This window comes from Chinchilla lanigera, unplaced genomic scaffold (genome assembly GCF_000276665.1).
Source record: "Chinchilla lanigera isolate Chin_1 unplaced genomic scaffold, ChiLan1.0 scaffold00001, whole genome shotgun sequence".
NCBI classification, from domain to species: Eukaryota; Metazoa; Chordata; class Mammalia; order Rodentia; family Chinchillidae; genus Chinchilla; species Chinchilla lanigera.
The window spans coordinates 30355401-30379460 of NW_004955402.1; the positions used below are offsets into that span (position 1 = coordinate 30355401).

At 39.4% G+C, this 24060-nt stretch overlaps 1 long non-coding RNA gene across 1 annotated transcript; it reads right to left on the bottom strand.

Annotated features, from left to right (window-relative positions):
- Positions 1–287: 287 nt before the first annotated feature.
- On the bottom strand, positions 288–16006 carry LOC102022985. The gene is made up of 4 exons (XR_259071.2): positions 15868–16006; positions 15451–15642; positions 13143–13188; positions 288–856 (listed from the first exon to the last, which is right to left on the bottom strand). It is a non-coding gene; the product is annotated as an uncharacterized LOC102022985 (long non-coding RNA).
- Positions 16007–24060: the final 8054 nt, after the last annotated feature.

Genomic DNA, 24060 nt, shown 5'->3' on the forward strand with positions numbered 1-24060 from the left:
AAAACCCCATGTTTCCAGTCCATTCATCCATGGGAGCTCATTTTCTCCTGATGTATTTATAACTGTGCTGGATGCTCTGGAAATTATAGCACAGGATCCCGACCCTTGTCCTCAGATGATACTTCCTCCAGAAATATAAATTATCTTACTTGTTCTGTAACCCTTGCACAAAGTTATCCTCTGCACAATGCAGCTATGAGCATTTTCTTTTCTTTTTTTTTTTTTTTTTGTATAAAGAGCTGTCTCTGAGTTTTAGCATAATGTGAGGATTACATAGAACTCTCAACTCACCCTGGAACCTGCACCAGTGCAGTTCCTGGAAATATATTCCCTTTTCCCACCCTGCTCTCTGAAGACCTAACCCTGGTCATACCTCTTTCATAACTCTCATCCGTGATGCTCCCTGCCTTCTCTTGACTTTTTGTTTATGGCGTCCTACTACAATTATTCCCCATTTTTGACCCAGATTTTTAGTACTAACTTGGTACGACAACTATGTTTTATTTGCTGATTGTTTCACACATTTTACCTCTGAAAGCATACAGGAGCAAGGGAGGATTGTACATGTCATTGTTCCTCATGGTGTCTAGCCCAGATTACATTCAGTCAAATCCTCTTGGTTTATCAAATTTGATCTCTAGTTGAAGACCTCAATCTTCTTTCTTAGTCACTCTGAATCTAATTAGCCATTTTACTATTACTATGTCAGTACAAGCAGAAAAGATTTTATTCTCCCCATATAACATCAATGCAGAAAGTGAGGCTGGGGATAATGTTTTCTTGTTCAAAGTCACATATAGTGGACAGAATAGTGTTGTTTTTTCACTTTCTTCTCATAAAGATATGCAACAGTATCCTAGAGGAATAAAAGAAAGAATGTGATAAACTTATGTGCTTCATTTCTAAACTATAACATCAGCCTAAAAGTCTCAGCCATAGGAAAGATCTACAAAAGGTTCACCACAAGGGTGTATTCAAGTGAACTGGAGAAGACATAGCCATGTGAAAGAATACTTTGAATAAACCCCCAAGTAACTCTAGTATAACTTCCTTGCCCTGCTCACAACCAAGCCCCTTAGTTCCCATATACACTCAAAATCCCTATAATTTATTCAAGAAATCCGTAAAATATGGATGAGTAATCAGCTCTGTTGTAGCATTAAATCAACATGCATGACTTGATTCTTCATTGTTATTTTGTTAGCATTATGATGAGAACAAGAATAAAAGTGACTGGTCACTTTCCATATAAACAGACTTCTTGGATCTGGCCCTGCAGTGTCTCGGGTTAGCAGTCACAGCAGTGGCATGACTGTTTGCAGACTGACGAGGGCCCCCCACATAATAAAGGAGGAATGTTGACCCAAAAGAACTTAGCTACACATGTCATCCACAAACTATGCATTGCAGAGGGTGCATGGACAGTTTGCTGCTTTTTGAGAACTTTGGCAAAATATCTTGTGGTTTTATTGCTGAGGAGAGTTGCACGTATGCCAAGTGGATAGCAGCAAAGTTGGCGGGGTGTTGGGGGGATGGGCCAAGCCCCCTCATTGTGCCTGTGTCTCTATAAACAAGAGCTTAACAGGAATTAGGATCTGTTCCATGGCTCTAAAAGAGCATATCATTTACCGAGATACACAGGCAACAACTGAAGTGTTTTCCCCTTAAAGTGGTTTACAACTTGTAAAAGTCAGTGTTCATCTTTTTCATTTCTTCAAATCTAAACAAATTGGAATAATTCAAGTAGAGAGTCTAGTGGAAAATATTGCACAATGGACTCCATGCATGCTTAAGCCTTCAGTCAAAGGCAGGACAGGTAACCTGGCTCTATTTGTTTACTGTGGTTTCCATGAGCACATAAGAACAATATCTCACTTATTGTGAACCTTCCTTACTTCAAGTTATATTTAAATGTATTTATTCATCTCAGCCCAGACTTCTGTGTTAAAATTTCTGTTTATAATGAGCCTTTGGGTACTAAATACAGTGATATTTTGGCTATTCATTAAAATACAGAAAAAGTAATTGAAAAGTTATTTTACGTATAACCACATATTTAAACAGTGATGTGTATTTTAATCAACTTTTGTGAAAATATTTAGTCATTATTACCTTTTCAACTACAAAAGATGTACTTTTTAATGAGTATGATTTGATACAACTGAATCTTCACAATTAATTGGGGTGTGTAGCTGTGTATCCCAGAATAAAGCTCTCAAGTGCTATACTGTTAAGTTCCTGAGTCTGCCATGAACCACTTCTCTGATCCTAATCTGTCACTTTCACTGGGCAGCATATCTGACTATGTCATTACCTTGTCCAGTTCTGCTCTTACCACTGCCATAAAATCCAGGCCAATTTGGCTTTATGGAGGCTTTCAAGTGACTCTAAGATTCAAGTTCTCAAAACTTCATATAAATATTTGTGGAATCCATTTTGCTACCAAGAGCCATTGTTTATTTCTTTCAGTTTCTATGCTGTGTTCCAACAACGAGAGTAAAAACAGTGAAATCCCACATCAGTGACATGTTCCTGACCTTTGTAGAATATATTTTGTACATAGCTATTGGCTTTGTAGGAGTTTCACAGTGACAATGAACATAGAAACTATCTAATAATAGCTACCACTGTGAAAAGACTAGCAAAGCCCGGTCCTCAATCTCAATAGTCTCAATGGGTAATCACTACAACTACAACTCCTGTCACCATCTTTAAGAATAGTAACTGGAATACTCAGAAGTGAAGGTATTCATCGAAGATCAAAAATTTCTAAACTGAGATGTGAATATAAATATAGCTTGTGTCTAAGGTCTGTGTTCTTTCCATTGTACCATTCCATGGATAGTAATTCAAACATTTTAAACTATAGCAAGATTACCTTGCAATTGTATTTTACAGTTTCTTGGCTAAATGTTCTACTTTCAAAATATGGGATGACTATTTCACGTGCATTTTTTCGCGGCCATGTAACACTGTTACTCTGAAGCTCCTGAAAATAGTCATAATGGAGAAATTCTTCCCATGAGAAACTAGAACAAAGGGGCATAGGTTACTGGAGTAATTCTGGATTCCCCTCACCAAAGACTCCCCCCTACATATGCTTTTCCCTCTCCTTCTCTCTCTCCCTCTCCTTCTCTCTCTCCCTCTCCCTCTCCCTCTCCCTTTCCCTCTTCATCTATCTCTCATTGTGTTGTATTAACTATTTGTCATTTTGTAACTCCCAGCTGAACTGAATCAGTGTGGTTCCAGGTGTGGAAGGCCCACCTAAGGATTGTTGCCAACAGCACAAAAGGAGAACTGGAGGGGAAGATGGTGTGCTATTGATTTTCCTGGAGAAGTCTGTCATGCTGGTGTTCCTGATAAGAACTCAGTTGTTCTCATCACTGGAGAGACTAAAGTCCTTGCTGTCACTGAGGATGGCTGTGGTTCTTTTCAGGGCAGCTCTGTTCCCTACCTTGAGTGTCACTTCCTGGTTCTGATGCAGATCCCTCAGCCTGCTGGCACAGATCCTTCAATCAGCTGGCACAGACTTTCTAGCTTCCACCACTGACTGTTGGGCTTTCCTAGTGCAGATCCTTGATACAGACTTGCATGAGACATTGTCAGGGCTCCAGGCCTTCAGTTGGACTTGTGCAGGACATTGCTGTGGGATCCAGGCCCTCAACTGGATTCTTTGGGTCTCTAGTGTGTGGACAGATCTCCTGCACTCTTGCATTTGACTCTTTGGGTGATTATAAAATAATCCTATAAGTTATGCGTTCTGTTTAAATCTTTTCCCTTGAAAACCCTGACTACAATACTCATTATGTGTAAATAATGGTTCAAAAAACAAAAAAAGGTTTGAGAAATTATAAAATCAGAATCCAATACTGCTAGACATAAAAAATCAAGTAAATAACAACAAAAATGTAGTGCATGAACCTAATACTCCACTTTCACAAGGAGACAGATAAACTAAACAAAAATCCAACAAAGAACTGTCAAAGCTGAACCACACCTCTTAACAAATGGATTGAATAGATATGTTCAGAGTGTTCTACCCCACTACAACAGGATATGCATTCTTCTTAGCCCCACAAAATATTCTCCAAAATAGACCACATGCTAGTACACAAAACCTGCATCAGTAAATACAAAAAAAAACCAATCATCCTGTGTTTACCATCAGTCCATTATGCAATAAAACTACAAATCAATCACAGAAAAAGCACTGAAAATTTATAAACACCTGGAAAGTTATTAACACACTCCTGAGCACCCAATGGGTCACAGAAAAAATAAAGAAAAAAATTAAACAATTTTTGGAGTCAAGTGACAATGACAATACAACACACCAGGACCTATGTGACACAATGAAAGCAGTCCTAAGAGGGATGCTTATTTTAATCAGTACACACATTAGAAAAGTGGAGTGAGCTTTAAAAAAAAAAGCCTAATGATGAATCTCCAGATACTAAAAAATTAACAACAGTCTAAACTCAAACAAAATTTAAGGAAGAAAATCATAAAGATCAGAGGGGAAATTAGTGAAACTGAGATTAAAAAGCAATGCAAAGTATCTATGAACTGAAGAGCTGATTCTTTAAAATAATAAACAAAATAGAAAAACCCTTAGCCAAACTTAGGCAAAGAAAGACATAAAATACATCAGTGGAACTAAAAATGAAATCACAACAGATATCATCAAAATTCAGAAGAGAATAACTACCATAAAAGTTGTATTTGAACAAATTGAATAGTCTTGAAGAAATGGACAGATACCTAGACTAATACAAATTACCAAAACTAAACCAAGAAGACATAAAAATTCTGAAAAATCAATAACAAGTAATGAAATTGAGGCAATAAGTAAAAAAAACCCTGCAAATTAAGAAATGCCCAGAACCTGATAAATTCATTACTGAATTCTACAAGATCTTTTTTTTTTTTTTTTTCAGTACTGGGGATTGAACTCATGACCTTGGGCTTGCCAAGCAAGCGCTTATGCCACTGAGCTATATCCCCAGCCCCACAAGATCTTTAAGGAAGTTATAATAGCTATATTCCTGAATCTCTTCGATAAAATTGAAAGGAAATAAGTGCTTCAAAATTCATTGCTAGGAATCAGTATCCCTCTGATTCTCAAACAAGACAAAGACCCAACTAAAAGTGAAAACTTCAAGCCAATCTCCTCAGCGAACATAGATGCAAAGATCCTCAATAAGATATTGGCAATTAGAATGCAACAAATTATTGAAAGGGCAATATATCAGGAACAAGTAGATTTCATCTCAGTGTTGTGAAGATGGTTCAACACATGTAAATCAATAAATGTTATACACCACATAAACAGAAGCAAGAACAAAAACTATATGATTATATCAATAGATACAGAAAATGCTTTTGACAAGATTTAACACCCATTCACAGTAAAATCTCTGAAGGAAATAGGTACAGAAAGACTTTACCAGAATCTGATAAAATCCATTTATGAAAAAACACTACCCAATATTCTATTCAATGCAGAAAAACTTAAAGCTTTTCCTCTAAAATCAGGAATAAGACAATGATGGCCCCTGTCACCACTTTTGTTCAACATAGTCCTTAAAAGATTAGTCAGAGAAATCAGGCAAGATAAAGAAATAAAAGGGATATACACAGGAAAGAAGAAGTCAAATAATCATTACTGGCAAATGACATGATTGTCTACATAGAAGGCCCGCAAAATTTCACCAATAGTTTCCTAGAACTAATAAACAAATTCAGCCAGGTAGCAGGATACAAAATCAACATTCACTGAGAAAGAAATTAGAAAAGCAACACTATTCCCAAGAAAAATTTAAAACCTAGGAATTAACCTAACCAAGAAAGTGAAAAACTTCTACAATGAAAACTACAGTGCTCTGAAAAAGGAGATTGAAAAGACATTAGAAAATGGAAAAATATCTCCTATTCCTGAGTAAGCAGAACAAATATAGTCAAATTGGTCATACTTCCAAAACTGATACACAGATTTAGTATAATCCCAATCATAATACCAATAGCATTCCTCAGAGATCTGGAAAAAATAATCCTAAAATTCACATGGAATTAGGTAAGTCCCAGAGTAGCAAAAGCCATCCTGAGCAACAAGAGCAAAGCAAAAGGCATCACAATAACTGACTTCAAACTGATTTTTAAAAATAGCATGGAATTGGCACAAAAAAACAGATGTGTGGATCAGTGGAAGAGAATAGAAGATGCAAAAGGAACCCCAGACACATTCAGCTATTGAACTTTGATAAAGATGCCAAAAACATATGTTCAAGGAAAGATCACTTCTTTAGCAACTTGTGCTGGGAAAACGATATCCATATGCAGAAGATTCAGGTTGGGCTGATATCTCTCACAATGTACTAACTTAAAATCAAGATGGATCAAAGATCTAAATATTAAAAAAGAAACACTTAACCTACTGGAAGATAAAATAGGCAAAACTCCTGAAGTCATAGATTAGGCAAGGAATTTCTGACCAGAACTCTCATTCCTCAAAAAATAACAGCAAGATTCAACAAATGAGATTATATCAAAATAAAAAGATTATGCACAAGTGAAACAATCAAAACAGTGAAGAGACAACCTACAGAGTGGAAAAACTTTTTGTCAACTATTCCTCAGATACAGTACTTGCATCTAGAACATATAAAGAACTCAAAAACATAGACCACCAAAATGAAAGAACCAATAAAAATGGCCAAGTGAAATGAACAGACATTTTTCTGAAGAATATTAGAAATACTGCAATGTCATAAAAATCAGTTGATAGATTTTCTTATGATATGGAGAAATGTTTGCATTGAATAGGTAAATATGAAAGATTATAAAAAAGAAGGAAATCAAATAATAAATGCTGGAGAGTTTGTAGGGAAAAAGGAAGACTTTTTCATTGTTTGTGGGAGTATAAACGGGGACAACCACTATGGAAATCAGTAGGAGATCCCTCATTTGACTCAGCTATTCCCCTTCTAGGTATCTTCCCAAAAGAGTTAAGATGCTATATTACAGTGACATATGCATACTCATATCTATAACAGCACAACTCATAGTAGCTAAATCTTGGAAGCAGCCTCATTGTTGATCAATAGATGAATGGAAAAAGGAAATGTGGTATTTTACACAGTGGAGTACTGCTCCACCATAAAGAAAGATCAACGAGTCATTTGTAGGAGAATGAATTTACCTTGAGATCATAATGTTAAGTGAAGTAAATCAGGCACACAAACTTAAACATCAAATAGTTTCTCTTATATGAGAACACCAACATATAAATAAAGTACAAAAAACCCAGTAAGAATGAAAATGAACAAAGTGAATCTAGATATGGGAGGGAGGGAGATGAGCAGGAAGTGGAAAAATATCAGAATTTCCCTTCCCTCCTTTTGTCTTCTACTCACCCACCTCCATCAGCCACAGCACACTTGTACATGCTTCTAGTGCTTACTCAGCCCTATAGAAGCATCCCATTTCAAGATAGCATAATATTTATTCATTCATTGCTTATTTCATTAACAATATACCTTGGAGATCTTTCCCTATCACTGCATAAGAGGAGACTTAGTTTCAGTGTACTCTATCTTATGATGGTAACAATTGATTTGAGCATTTTCCCATTGATGGCACTTTGTGTTGTTTCTATTTTCTCTTACAAACAATGTTACATGAATTATTTTGGACAAAATTATTTTCTCTAATTAAAAATATTTTTTTATTTGAAAGAGAATTAAAAAAGAACAATATAGCAAAATGCCAACAACATAGACAAAAACAAGAAGAATGATACAGGGTTTCAGAACAAAATGACCAGGATTAACAGTGGTTGTTATATTACATATTTTTATCTTCATTGAAGTTGCTCAGATCTATGCAGGTAGAGGCATTGGTGGTGTAGTGGTTAGCATAGCTGCTTTCCAGATTTATGCAGGAATGATTCTCACAAAGGAAACTCTGAGTCAAAGAGGATATATGTTTGTAGTTTTGGACATTTTCCAGGTGTCTCCCAAATTTGCCTTCCCATTGTGAATGAGAGTGGCTATTGCCCTACAGCCTTGCAACAGAACACACTATCAAACTTTTAGACTTCTCTCAATCTGGTGAGCAAAAATCACATCTGAGTAAGATTTACACTTCAACTATGAAAGATATAGAGAATCTTTTCATATATTTAAGAGACATTCACATGTAGAAGAATATGACCTGTGAACTACCTGTTCACTTGCTTTGCCCATTTTCAATCAGATTTTTAATTTTAAGTGGTGCAATTCTTATTTCTAATCTGTCATTTATCTTTTGACTCTGTGATAATGTTCTGTCTTTGCCATGTAGAAATATTTTTTAAAAAACATGATAGTATTTCAATCCTCTCTTTATAATTTTGAGGTTTTGAGTGTTGGCTACATAGATTATTTTTGATATATTGGACAATCTCTGGATTTGATAGTGTCTAAGTTTTCCCTGTAGTGCAAAGCAAGCAAGAATACAACTCAGTAAGCTGGAGGATTAGGTTTAGGTGAACAGTCATTGCTGGGAAAACTATCAAATTACATGACCCCTGTGATGCCAAGGTACAGACTCAACCATCATCCAACCTCTTCTTTGCTGGGTCATCTAAACAATTAGCATGTTTGGGAAACAAATTGCTTTTAAATTGAATGACCAAATTAATCCTTAATTGATTGAGAATAAATAAAGCCAAGAAATTTAACTGTGTAATAGTTGGCTCAGGATACCATAACAAAATACTATAGATGGCATGGTTTAAGTAATAGAATTTTATTTTCACATGCTTTAGAAGCTCTCACCATGTTATCAAATCTCTCTTCTTGTCTGTCTGTCTCAGTTTCTGTCTGTCTGTCTGTCTGTCTCTCTCTAGCTCCTCTCCCTTCCCCTCTTCGCTTTTGTCCAAATTCATATAAGGCCATAAACCCTGAAGATTAGGGTCCATCTTTTTGAATTTCTAACCACTATTGCCTCTTAAAAAACATATGTCCAAATAAAAGCACAGTGACAGTTAGGGCTTCAGTATATGAATTTTAGAGTGTGTACAATTCCATCTATAGCAAATTGGATAAACAAATTCACCAATTTTGCAAAGCAAAAGAAACACTTCTTCAGATGAAAACCAAACATCAAGACATTCATCATTCAAAAGCATTTGAATGATTACATCAGAGAAATAAAGAATAATCCTGAAGTTTTATCATAATTAACATTTCTCATTGGTTTGGCTTCCCTTTTTAAGACGGACTCTAAATGAAGATGGAGACTAGAGAATGTTTTCCAAGAAAGGCATATTGAGAGAGTGTGACTGAAGCCTAGCTGTAGGAAGCACAGTCAGACCTAGTGCTATGCACCTGCTCAGCTGTGCAGGTGAGGGTGCTGGAGAAGCCTGGCTCGGCATGACTTAAGACTCTCCAGGCCCACACGGCCAGCAGCCCCAGGCTCTAGAGGCTGTTTTCAATCCACGTGACAAGCGGAAGAGCCAAGCCTACCAGTATAGTAAAAATATTATGAGGCTTTCCATTGGCAAAATGCAAATATAAAAAAGTAACAACGTGCCTTTCATCCATTAATTTTATAATTCTTTGGAGACAACCTGTAAAACTTTTTTTTGGCCTGGTTTTATTTCTCTTTATACACACACATAATATTTCCCATTGTATTCTTTATGTTTACAGATAGTCTCTGTGCTTCATCACTTTCCTAAATCAGATGAAAATCACTTGCAGTGTTTCCAAGGATAAGCAGGAGTAACAAGAGAGAAGAGTGGCAAATTGGACACCCAAGACAACAGTCACATATTTAAAGCCTCTCCTTCTAAAGCTTGGTTAGACCTTGACCAAGCTGATTAGACTGTGCAATGGCCAGTCTGCTGATTTAAAAAAAAAAAAAAACTGTCAACACTTAGTGTACTTTAGCTTTGAGAGGACTACAAAATTCACAATCTAATTTGATTATGACATTGAGTTGAGTTAATAAGTAGGCTGAAATTTTTACCCTCACTTTCTAGATAACTGTGCAGCAGACAGGTCGACGTATTTTGTGTCCAAGTTACAACTTGTATTAATCACTTTTCTGTTACTGGGATACAATGCCCAACATCCATGTCTTGAAGGAGGAGAGGTTTATTTCGGCTCTTGCTTTCGGTCCATGGTCATTTGGCGCCAATGCAGAAACCCAGTGGCAGAGGAGCACAGCAGAGGAAGAGGTGCTCAACACATGCTGGGCAAGAAGCAGAGAGAGAAGGGAGCAGCAGGAGGGAGATATCACCTTCTAGGACATGCCCTGAGTGAGCCCCTTCAAGGCCCCACCTCCTAATAGTATGTTCATCTACTGAATGCACCCATGGAAGAATCCACTAATGAGTTCAGTGCCCCCATGCTGCAGTCACCATTCACACACATGAGGCGAGGGGAGCACTTTAGATTTAAACCATAACACAGCTCTAGATCATGTCTTGGCTGTCTTGCATTAATTGATCATTTTGGCATATGCTGCCTGAATTCAGCCAGAAGCTGCTTACAATTGCATGGTTGACCTTACTATTGCCAGTCAAATACAGCTTTAGGCAATTGTTACAGAAAACAAAAAGGGAGAGTTTTAGATCTATGTAGACAGCTACTGTTATTGCTTGTGTTTAGATGATCCCCTAAAGCCTCAGGCAGTCATATGTGGGGTTTTTCAGAGGTGGCTGATCTAAAGTATGTGCCGCTGGGATTGATCCATGGTGCTATGGTAGGATCGAGGGCACTAGGATTTAGAGTGTGAGTGCTACCTGTCCTAAGCAGCCTGGATAAGATATAAGGCATAGATAGAGCTGTGCCTCACTTGCTTTGCTATCTCCTCCTTGTCATGAACTGTTTCTCCTCTGATGCCTGCTGCCACGCCAATTCTGCATTAGAGTCAACCGGCTGTAGACTGAAACCACGATAAACTGTGAGCTAAGTAAATGTTTCCTCCCTTAACTTGTGTCAGGTGTTTTGTCTCAGCAACAAGAAAAGTAACCTAACCTAACTGCACTAATCATTCTGATCAAATTTATTTTTTCCAAGAATTACCTGATTGGGGTGATTCAAAAAGCTAATTCAAATCTGTGTTTATGTAGAGCAAAGAGCTATCAGGAAACTCAGTGAATTGTAGATTTCTGGCTGGGTTTTCTAACAGCCTTGAATCACTAAAAGTTGGATGTCAATGTATACCTACCATATACACATCTTACCAAGAGACGTGTTCTATGAATAGTCTTTTAATTAAATAGCCACAATTATATTGTGGGTCCTGCTGGAGAAGGAAGGGTGGAGGATCCTTGATAAGGAGGTGTGATCTCAAAGGTCAAAAGGAGGAATGACAGATGTGTATGACAGGACACAAAGGCTATTAAAAATATAAGGAAGCCATGAACAGGGTACCAAAAGCTACATACAACCTAACAACACTGCAACAGTCACTCGGTTGCTTTTTTCAATCACAAAAGTTGAGGCAATTGGAATCATAAAATCCCAACCTTTAACATTCCTGTATAGTTATCATCTTTCTTATGATATTCGTGCACTCTATATTTTTAAAGGATTTGTATGGTGAAAAGAAGAAAGAAGTATTTGTCCATGCTCTCCCCACCCCCATAATTAAACACCTGGGTAGTTTTAGCGTTCTTCCTTCCAGAAACCGGTTGTCTTGTGCCAGCGTTGGCTTCTGCATGTGTTCCGCGGAGACTCAGCCAGGACTGAGCTCTAAAATCCAGAAGTCTTCCTTCTTGCTCTCTTTCATCTAGCCATGCTGGCCTGTATCCTGTTCCTTCCCCTCCAGGCTTGGCTTCCAGATTTGTAAGAATGGAGCCAGCTAATCTGATAACCATACTGTGCCTGTGTGCTCATTAATGGATGCTAATGTGCAAATGGCCCCACCCTTCATTCTCTCCTGGGGGATCTGTACATTTTAACTGTGATGTGTCCTTGGGAACTCTGAAGTTTGACTCAAATGGATGTATAGGACACTGTGGAAGCCAATACAGAACTCCTTGGGGGCATCTGTATATCACACCAAATAAGCAACCACAGCTCGCAAGTACAGTAACACGAAGTCAGCTCTATTAGCCAATAGTAACAGTCAGAGATAAAAGACCCAGAGCTCTAACTCAAGGTAGGTACTGAGAGGCCTGGATAAAACTTCGTTATGATGGTGTTAATGAACTAGGTAGGATAGGGCAGGTAAACCTTAGGTGAGCTATGGAATTCTCACAACAGCCCTGAGCTTCTCTGAACTTCCTTTTTGCATGGAGGAAATGGTAACAGTTAAATTAGGTCAGATCTGCTGCAGCGGTTTAAATAAAATAACAAAAGCAAAGGCTTGCTGTGCAAAGAATTACAGGACACATGAAACCCCCTGAGACTATCTATACCAAGCCATCCATCTCTAGCCAAGATGAGCCTTAGATGTGCCCAAAAAGACATCTGCCTTTACCACAATTCTAGGCTTAAAGATTATGATTTTGGATGTCCCAGCCTCAAAAACTGCTGGCAGAATCACCAGTGTCTTTGTATACCCCTGGCTGGTGGGTGAGTGGTAAAGGGACAAAGCTTCAGCTGTTCCCATGACTTCTGGTTGAAACTTGGATTTCATAAACCGGTGGTATATGATATTTACTAAAGACTAAAGATACCACACAGGTAGAAAATCAATTTGTCTTTACCCTCCATTCTTCAACTCACTTTTAGAATTTCTCCCCTCTTCTAATTTGTGGTTCCTTAAAATCCCTGTGATCTCAAAACATAAACTATCAAAGTTAAAGGATTTCAGCCAAAGTCCACATTCTCCGTTACCTTCAGTGACTACTTAGCCTCACACAAGGCCTTAAATGATCAACCCGTGCCATCCAGGGAGCCTCACAGTCTTTCTTCCCTTTTCAGGATTATGGCGGGATCATTTCCCATGACTAGGTGTCTTCCTATAGACCCGTACAATTGTACTGCCTCTGTGTTGGGGCTAGATGCTTAGTTTTATCTGTTATTCGCTCCCCTGCTTTTCCCTCTCATTGTTTGTTTTCCCAAGGAATTCCCCAAAGAAGGTTCATAGGGCATGTAGAAAGGGAATGCTAAACTGAGACTCAGAAAGTACTGCCACACACTCACCTTTTCTACCGGCTGGATCAGGGCAGGGCCAGTGCTGTGCCACACCCTAAAGGGCACAAGCAATAAGAGAGAGGAGTTAACACGCTCATGTGTACACAGGGCAGTCATTACCAGTCCCGGATGGACTCATTACTACCATTCCTAGCTCCTCTTTGGAAAAATAGAGTCCTCTGAAGTCAGGGGCAAAAACAGAAAGCAGGAAAATATGAAGCGAAGAGAGAGGATGGTTAAAGGTACGGAACATGAAAAGCTGCTGTTCGAACTCATACAGTGCTTGGAGTTCTCAGGAGTGGGTCCCCCACTGCCTGAACTCAATCTTTTACCTCATTTTACCTAGAACCCTACAGCTTTACTTATGATTTGTACCATAGAGTTTCTGCCATTAAGGTATAAGTCTCTGGGTTACCAGTGATTGTTAATTCAAGAATTAAAATTTTACTACAGAACTAAAACCTAAATTAATATTCCCTGTTTGCCATTTCTGGACCCTTTGAGACATTAACCTTAATTGTGTAAATTTTGAGTTTTCATTTCAGGTATAAACTAATATTTTAACAAGAAACCCCTGGTGACAATATCTTAACACATTGAAATTAAACAATGAATAGTCATTTAACTTAATGAGATAGATAACTTGAGTGAGGAAGAGGCTCATAATAATAGGAACTCTTCCAAAAGAACCAATCCAAAGCATGTAATGAGTATTGATTTTAGAATTCAAGTACAGTGAAATCTTACCTACTCTGTCCTATGTAACCATTAATATATGGAGAACTCATTATGTCTGTACTATAAGTTTATTCAGGTGCAAGAATATTAACAGGATATTCTGATTAGGTAGGAGTAGTCTAGGCAATGAGTAAAAGCAAGGGAAAAGACTCTTCACAATAAGAATTGTTCCTATGCAATCTGGTAAGATGATATTGGACTGATACAACACTCCAACGTGTCGGACTCCTTCTGTTTCATTCCACTTAGTGGATCTTTTCACCATCTTGGTCAATTGATTAGCAACTAGGTACTGTCTTGGAGAATTCCACAGGTCACTTTTGAAACTACCAGTTGACCAGAATCCTATGATCATGCCTTGACTTGATGTCCTGAATAGATTCAAAGCATTTACTTTTCATAGTCATTTTGACTTTGGGGAGGAGCCAGAAGCTACATGGTGCCAGGCCCTATAAATAAAATGGACAAGGACACACAATAATGTTTTCACAGTTCTGCCTTTCCACTGAACTGTACTCAGCAGCAGCAGCATTCACTGCATTTTTTTCTTCTCTTTCATTTCATTTCTTTTCTTTTTTCTTTTCTTTGTTTTGAGACAGGGTTTCACGATGAACTTCAGGCTGGCCCTGAACTCACTTTATAGCCCAGGCTGGGCTCAAACTCACAGCAATCCTCCTGCCTCAGCCTTCCAAATGCTGGGATTATAGGTGTGTGCCACCATGCCCTGCCAAATTTACTATATTCTTGATCACATCTTGTCAAGTCACAAAAGAGTGCTGCCAAGACTGCTTTAGAAAGTGGCAAGAATGATAGGATAATTGTGTTCAAAGTGAGGGGGAGTATTTTGAGGAGGACTAATGGCAATGATTCTTTTGCTGTAATAAATTTTTAAATTTGACATTCACCATATTTTTTGTATTATCCTCTGTCTCTGTGATAGCCAGACATGGAAATCTACTCCTCTACATGACTAAAAGACTACTGTAAGTCACCCCAATTCTTAACCTCAAAATCTCATCAGCAGAGACATGTGGCAGGAGGCAAAGAGTTTAAAGAACATGAATAACAGAGTGGAGGGAAATACAAGTTGGGAAGGGTCTGGTTCCAGTTTCCAAGGAATCTGGGACACCCTCCCCTGAAGATGATAAAATAATTAAACTGTAACCTCACCTGGCCTGGACTCAGGGCTTGCTTCACTTCTCTGAGCTTCCCTTTCCTACTCGACTCTTAGAGTACATGACGAGGTAAGACCCCATGTTACTTCAGAGTGGAAAATATTAGCCAGATAGGGTATGAGATGTAGTCACTGTCAAAAGATATTGGTACTAAATGCAGAGAAGAGTTTACACCAAAGGTTGTTGGAGAAATCAACTCTTAGAAATCAACTGTGGAAAGGAGAAATCTGCTGCAAGAAAAATCTTTAGCAGTACTTAGTATCCAATAAATACTTTGAAATCACTGATGCAAAGTGCTTATTTCTTTCTTATTCACTTAAAACTCCTCAGGAGAGACGATACACTTTTGCTTATATACGTACTATAATAGTTCTGATTTTTCCCAAAATAACAGATTTACCCACCTAATCAAAGGCTCATCCTTGAGTAGAAGCTATTTACTAATGTAAGTGAGATACTCCTTTCCACAGAGGAGGACCTATTAGTCAACATCGCTCAACTTGCTGCCTCAATTTTTCTGGCTTTTCCGTATTTCTTCACAGCAGATATACTGATTGCCAGATAAATTTCAACATTGTTCCGGGCATCAAACCAACCTGATTGAAAGAAAAACTTCAGTCATCTCTTCATGCTCTCTTTCAACAGAAAGGGTAACACGTGGACACTGTACAATCAACTTGTATGTGTGTTACATAATTCATTTCCTCCAGGATAGGCTATCCTTGCACTGCTCATCAGGTGCAAGTCACTGTCCTCTGGGAGCTCCTTTTACATCACTAGGCTTTACACTTCTTGCATTTGAGATTCAGAGCCAGAGATACCTTCTTGGAATGCACCACTCCACATTGGGCTCATAGATCTTCCCTTTTGCTTTATTTTTTAATGTGTCCACCACTTCCAAAGACCTGCCTTGTCTTGTGTCCACTTTGCCAGTCCAAGTCCCTGCCCTTTACAATCTCCTCTTCCCCCTAGTGTGAAAAGCATATCTTTCAAATTCTTAGCTATAAAGTTTTGCCAACACACTCAGTGTACTTACTGTCTTTATCTTTGAACCTTTATCTCAGGTGTAACTAAACATAGATATCATTATAGGCTTACCCTTCCCATCTGATTGATCCACTGTTTTCAGGGAGCTGTTTCCCCAGTCTGCCCCACCTTCTTAATAAATATAGCACTGAACTCTGACCCTTTTCACACCTGCTCTGGCACAACTAATAAACATATGAATCTTGAGTTAAGAAATATAACTTTATCAGCCTTGTTTCACACTTTTTAAAAAAGGCTTTTCACCACTTTTAATAAGAAGCATACTTATTTGAAGCGTATAATAAATAAATAAGTCAACCTCTTATCTTGTGCACTAAGGTTAAACAAAATTAAATTTTATTGGGCCTGCACATTTCATTTCACCTTTATTCTCTCAAACTTGGGAATGTTGGTTACAAACAGTCTGCAAGCACATACAGGTGTTTCAGGGCCCACACCATTACACACAGAACGTAGTAACTACCAAAGGAAAATGGCTCACTGAAAACAGTTTTTATTTCTTTTTGTTTTGTAGTGGTAGGAAAACTTCATGCTATGCTACGCAAGGGCTGGACCATTCATGCTTCACAAGTGCTCGACCCCTGAGCTACATCCCCATATTTTTTCTTTTGTTTTCTCCTCTAAAACATTTTATTAATACCAATTATAGTAAAATGAAAATTTGAATAATTATAAAGAGAATACTGGTCTAAACATGTACCATTCAACTGTATTTTCTTTCCTTCAGGCCATAATTCATATTTAAAATGAGCAATGACAAATGTCTCTGCCAAATTATTTTCTTAAAGAATACTTGCCCACATATCCATGCTAACATTAAGGTACCTATTTGCTGAGCTTCATAGTCTTCTTTTCCCTGCTGCGAATTGGTCTGCCCCAGGTATAACCAAGTCTGGAATCTGAACATAGTCCAGTGAACTGGTTCTTAAGCCTGGCCTTCTTTATCTGCATGTTTATCATGTTTGTTACTTGCATGTTTATCTTCCTGGTTCTCAGCTTTCTATCATTTCTACAATGAATTGTTTAGTTCAAATGATCTCTAATGAACCTGCCAGATCTATAATTTGAAGTTTCAGTGTTACTGTGATTCATTTAGTTAGAAAGCTGAAATCAACAAGCTCATTGACTACATTCTGAAGAGACCATGGAAGGAGCATCCAGGTGTTTCTCTGCTGCTTCCTGGCTAGACAGCCTTGCAGTAGAATTGCTTTAAAGAGCAATGGATTAGAGGGTTGGCTCTGGAGTCAGATTACTGGGCTTCAAATCCCAGTTCTGATATCTACTAGCTGTGCAACTTTGAGTAATTTGTCTCAGTTTTCCTGCTGGTTTAGATCCATGGAACTTGTGCTGAATCATTTGGAAATGGGGTTGAATGAAAGGAAATTTTTTAAAAGGCTCTGTCTGGTGTCAGGATTTAATGTGTCATAGTGCTATATTGGGTAGGTACACAGGCATGAGTAGTTTAACAACCAAGGCATAAAGAGAGACTGTAGATTTAGACCTCAGAGTCTGGAATGAACCCATTGTTCAGGAAATAGAGTTCAAGTTAATGTTTGCCTGTGGTACCCTCCTCCCATTCTAGAAGCTGTCCATCCCTTATCCAAGTTTTCTAATGCTCATATGACTTTAATCAAGGCAAGAGCCAACTCCAATTAGCAAAAAAAAAAGACTGGAATTCCACACGCTTGTAAAATATTCCATGGTGAAAACTCACTTATTTAGATAGATTGGACTATCCAACTTCCTCTCTATCTGTGCCTTGTTTTTTAAGGGTAATTCAAATTGTCTAGAGAAGTTTATATCTTAATCGTAATGTACTCAGATTTCTTTTTTCCTCAACTCTTTCTTTCACTATACCATATGAATAGCACCTTAAAGAGCATTTCACCTAATTCCTTTCCAAAAGGGACTCTTTCACATGTCCATATTTGGGAGTAACTGGCAAAGTTCCATACTATCTCTCATATTCTTTTCTTACTGGCTCACATGTAGTCTTGTATGCTAAAACAAACCACAAGCTGCATGTGGGCAAGGAATAGCTGCGTGCAGAGGTCTCTCCTGCTGTTCGTAGCTACAGCTGGCCTGGGGCAAGATGATAAGAACGAGCCATGACCCGTCTTTCCTTCCAGTTCAACCACTAAGAAATGAAGATGGTGAAATGACAGTGTGGTTCTAACACTGAATAAGTCTTTTTTAGTAGATTGTAACTTCTCAGGGAAATAACACATCTGAATAGTTTCTATATTATCCCTAGTACCAAGTTCCACCCAAATATAGCATGTCTTCAGTGAATGTTTATTGATATAAAAAGTGTGTTGTGTATCTCCTCTACCCTTGTAGCACCTAGAGTAATATTGGCTACATAGGTGCTCTGTGTACATTATCTCATTTAACTACATGCAATCCTCACTAAACCTCTAAAGAGTTGGTGATACTATAGGAGCATTTTTCAGATAAAAACCCTGAAACTTAGGGAGCTTGATTCATTTTCCTCAGGGTAAGTCAAACCTAAACCTGACTAACTTTAAGACCAAGTTTTTTCCATGTTTCAGGACAACACTGGTGTTGCAAATCTTTAAATCTGTTGAGTGGTTTTTCTATCTTTATTCTAAACACCTTTGGATGCCCATGACCTCCATTTCTAAGGGAGAAGGGCTTGTGGCTGATGGGTCAGATATGCACTACCAGTCTCTGGCCTTTGGGGGCTGGGAGGCAGTTTGACATCTTTCCATGAGGAAGCTGGATCACAAAAATGATGGCCAATACAGTTGAGGGTTGTCATGGAGAGTTAAGAGATACCAAAGTCAGTGTAAAAGGCAAAAAGGAGCAAAACCAAGAATCTTGCAGAGTAAATTCATTTCTGAAGGTGTACAGCAGAAAGATAGGGAAACAGGTGAGAGTCCAGTGCCAACTGAAAAGGAGAATTGCTGCTCAACTACTTCCTGCTTCTTGTGAGGCCCAGTGATTTTTCCTATATTTGTCTTTCACGAGGTTCCCTTCATCCTATTAGGAAACTCCCCTCAGTTTGAACAAATCATGCACAGAGCACCTGTCTGCTCATCAGTTTGTCTGCATTGGCCCATGTGTGGGGATTTGTAGGGAGGAGGAAAAGTCTCCATTGTCCACTGCCCACGGGTTTTCTTCTGAGATCTTGGGCTCCTAGGACATATGGTGATATAAACTTCTCCTAGGTGCACTACAAAGGCTCAGTTAGGGACTGAGAATGTATTGGGTCTTGCTGTAGATGCCAAGCACTGTGAAGTCTGCCAAGGAGCCAGAAAATGAAAATCCAGAAGAATTCTCCTCCTGACCTTGCTGCATTTCAAATAGTCATAGTCACTGTCCTGGAAGATGCACACAAGGAACCATGTGCAGGAAAACTTTCCAAAGTGAGTTTCCTGTAGCTAGGGAAGCACAGGTTCCAATGCCACAATTCAATCACTATCTCATTTAAATTTCCCTTCCTAACACAATGACAGTTGCTCCTTGAGGCTAAGCAACTACAATAGCATCAGAGAAAGGGGCTAGAGTAAGGAGTCACTTGTAAGTGGAGCTAAAGAATGAGAGATCTCAGGAATGGAAATTACCTTCCAATATCCTAGAGGAAGAAAGCTATAATATGCCCTTCAGACCTGGTAAATTAGGCTACATTGGAGGGAGTTAAGTGTCCGTATCATAGTTCAATAATCAAACACAGTATTTGAACAGAATAATTTAACTTCCTAATGTAACTTTCTACTTGTGTTTCTTGTGAACCTCTTAATGATTGATTTGTTAGGGAAATATTATGTTTTCTGCAGTGATGGAAGAGGAACTGAGGTAGAGACACCTGAAACTACAAAGCAAAAATCCAAGTCTGCTGCTGGTATTCTTGCCTCCCCGTTTGCTTGCTTGTTTGATGATTCATTCATTTGTGATTAAGCACTGATGTTTATGTAATATGTGTGGTTAGGCAAAATGATGGTAAACACTGAAATTTTTATATAGCTTCGGATCCAAACCAACTCTTCTATGCCCATTGCCCTGTCATTGTCCTGAACTTCCTCAGGATCCAACAACAAACTGGATGTTATCTGGCTAGGCAGATCCATGTGCCGATGTCCTTTCTGATGAACTGGCTCCATGTCATATTGATAATTAAATATTTCTGACATTAAATCAACACTCCAGGTACAATTTTATCCAGTGAAGATACAGCAGTGCACAGCAAAGTCTTGACCCTAAGTACTTCATAGCTCATGCACTGGGAGAAAGTAGAAAAATAAAGTCATGTAATCTTTCCGGCTACACTTCTTAAGACAGAGCTCATCACTGAATAAAATAATATTCTCATCTTAGGTCTAGTTACAGTGTTTTTCATTATATTGAGCAGAGATCTGCCTCTCTATAACCACAGCTGATTGGGGCTTGTGATGCCCCCAGGGCAAGGTCAAATAAACTAATCCCTGTTTTCCCTGATGCCTTTCTTACATTTGAGAGCAGCTTTTATGTATTCCTCTGACTTTTCCCTGTATGCTTTCTCCTGCTGAGACTCTCTTGTGTCCTTGAATCAAAGATGAAGAGATTTCTATAGCTGTCTTGGTCCTCAGAAAACTTGAGAATTCATTCTCTCTGTCTCTCTCTCTCATAAAATCTGATGAGAGAGAGATGAGACAAACTGCAAAATAAGTTTAAAACTAAATTTTCTTAATGATCTGCTTTTACCTATCCTCTCTTTTAGTTAGGCACCCTTTATATTAATGCTACCTAACCTGAAAGGGTAGAAAGTTTGCTGAGATCCTGAGATCCTGATCACATGGTGGAGCTTTGCACATTCAGTTAAATCAGTGACTCTCATTGCTGACTGCATATCAGAAGCATCTGGAGCATTTATCAGAAGTGCTAATGCTAAGTCTATTCAAGAGTAATTAAATCAAGATAGATCCCAAGCATCAGTAATTTCCCCAGTTAGTTCTGATTTACAATAAGTGCTGAGAAGCCCTGCATTACAGAACAGTACCTCATTTTCCCAAAAGGTGAGAATATTCTATTTAAACCCAAGGAGGGAAGGTGATTGGTTCTGAGCATTTGATCACATTACTTTAGCTAAATTTTTTTATATATAAAGGAAGAATGGCTGGCTTAGCCTCATTTCTTTCTACCTATATTCAGAGATATAAACTGACATGACTTGCCCTTATACTTTGATTCCTACCTTGAACTTCTACATAGGTCTGAAGTCCCCACGTCCTGTGGGTGTAAGCATCCTGTATGGATATTTTTGCATTATCTCTGGCTTAGGGCCTGTGGAAGAAAGAGGCTCATTATAGACATTTTTTTTTTTTTTTTTTTTTTTTTCTCTGGTACCAGGAACCGAACTCATGACCTTGTGCTTGCCAGGCAGGTGCTTTGCCGCTGAGCTAAATCCCCAGCCCCTCATTATAGACATTTTTCAGCATGGGCATATGGATGCATAGAGCACACAGAAACAGTCCAGTTGGCAGCAATCAGCTATTTGGTGATGTCAAAAGAATATTTGTTCTCATCCTCATTTATTGACAATGTTCATGAAAAGCACAGCTCAGTCCTCATAACTTTTATATTTGGTTGGAAAAATAGGTTACAGAAAAAAAGGTGTATATATGCAAAAGGAGAATGGAAATATCCATGTAAAACCCACAGAATAAATGAGCCAAAGGAAACGGGACTTTTTACTACAGGCCCTTCCCATCATTTCTGCACCCGTGCTTGATCCACTTATAGTTCCACCCATTAGTTGTAGTTAGAAGTTTGCATGGATGTGTTTTCCACAAGATCATGATTTTTTTTGAGGCCAGGCACTGTGTCTTCATCGTATTTGTATCTCCAGTTGCAAACACAGTAAGGCATATATCACCCGTGCCATGAAATAATTAGCTGAGGGACTGCATGGTCTGACCATGGAGACTGCATGACCAAATGATGTGTGCTGTGCACATCCCCATCAGGTGCTCAGATTACCTGCTTTTATTTTCTCAGTAGTCCTAGGGCCCAGTAAATGGGTACCTGAAAGTGCCTGGCACTAACTCCAGGTCTACTACTTCATCAGCGTTAGACAACATTTCAAGGCTTAGCTCTCAGGCAATCAAACAGTGACCTATGAGGAAAGGAAGATAACGACAATGTGTATGATTTTAAGCTAGAACTTGAAGACAGGTCCCATTGTATCATACAAGCATTCTTTTCCTTCCCCTTTTCTCAAGTCTCATAACGAAAAATGGGCTATGTGGAAGGAAGGAACATTGGATGATACATCGAGGGACATAAAATCTACTCATGATTATCACTTTAGTGACTCAGGACATTTCATTCCTCCTCCAGCTTTAAGATGATGGGATTCCACTAGGAATCCCTGGGAGAACTTGCACTGCACTATCATTCTTTACACTTGCTTATCATCTATTATGGTCATTTCTACATGAGGTGTGTGTTTCTTTATCTGCTTACAACACAGGAAGAAGGACTCGTATATGCCTAGAGAAAGAACTTGGGCAACAAACTTTTGTTTTGGATCAGATGAACAGCAGTCAGCCATACGCTTGTGGATGAGATCTTGTGATTTCGGCGCTGTGCTTTCTCCACTGGAGATGTAGGAAGTGGCCCACGGGCCATCAGAGTCCTCCACGGGCTTGAGTTTAGGTTTCACAAATCTGGGAGCACAAGCAAATGGGCAAAAGTTGTATGATTACAGATAATGTTCAGTTTAGATTGTATTTTGTGCCTTGATTTTTACCTCATCAGCTCGTGTGCTCTGCTGATATTTTTAAATTAAGCATTATTTTCCCGCTAAAAACAACGCTCCCGCTGAAAGCCCAGCAGATGACCTACTGAAATGTTATTACAAAGGAAACTCCGCAATAAAGAGTAACACAGGAAAAGCTGGTGGCCAATCGAACAGTCCTCTGGGAAAAAAAAAAAAAAAAAAAAGACCCTGAGAGCCCAAGGGGAAGAAAGAGGTGCACTATCTATCTGTTCTGACTCAGAGTGAACCCTGACCAGGATGAGAGCCTGGGGGATCCCCCTACCCATTCTCTTTGGTCTCCTTCAGTGCGACAGTCCTGTGAAAGATGCAAGAGCAAAGAGGTTCTGTGACAGAATGCTGAGCAGCAGCCAACCCGCCTGTGCAGTAAGGGGAAGCCCCTCCACTCTGTCCAAATGTCCTCAAAGGGTCCTGTAAAATGTGACAGTCAGGACTCCTCTCCAAATCCGAATTCTACCTCAAGCTCCTAAGCAGACCATTTGCAGACCATGCTGAACCTGTATCTGTCCTAGGATGTCCTGTAAGGTAGCTGGTCTCTTCCATTCCTCAGGTGCCCTGAGAAGGCCCCCTTCTGCAGCTCGAATACGGACACTCAGAGAGATTAAAAAGTCACATTTTGTTAGCACTGAGGCACTCTGCCCGGCTCATTGCCGGCACCCTGTTAGGGAGCTGTACGTGGATGTCCATATGCGTTCCTCTGTCCTTCCCCTCAGCAGTGTCCAGTTGTCCTGAGTAAGAAGCAAACGCACACGAGCGTCTGAATGCAGATAAATCGCTTAACAACAACAACAACAACAAATAACCCCCGAAAGTGAAATGTAATTACTAGGGTTAAAAAAAAAAAAAAAATCGCACCCAGTTTGGAGAGCCTATCACGTCTTGCGTCTCATCGCGCAGCTCCCCCAACACTGCTCCTGTTGTGTCAGACAGTGGCAGTGTTGAGCCCGAGAACCCGCGCCCAGCCCGTGGCGGTCCCCGCGGTCGCTCAGTCTCCGCGGCCGCCTCCGACTCGCAGGAGCCACTGGGCCGCGAGGGCGCTGGGGAGCGGGAGGGGCGCGGCGGCGGCGAGGGTCCCCACCGGCCTCCAGAACTGTGCTCCTTCTCCCCGGCCCGGCCCGGCCCGGCCCGCTCCCTCCAATTGACCGAATCTCTCCGAGAGCGGGGGTGGGGGAGAGGTCGCCCCCCGCCC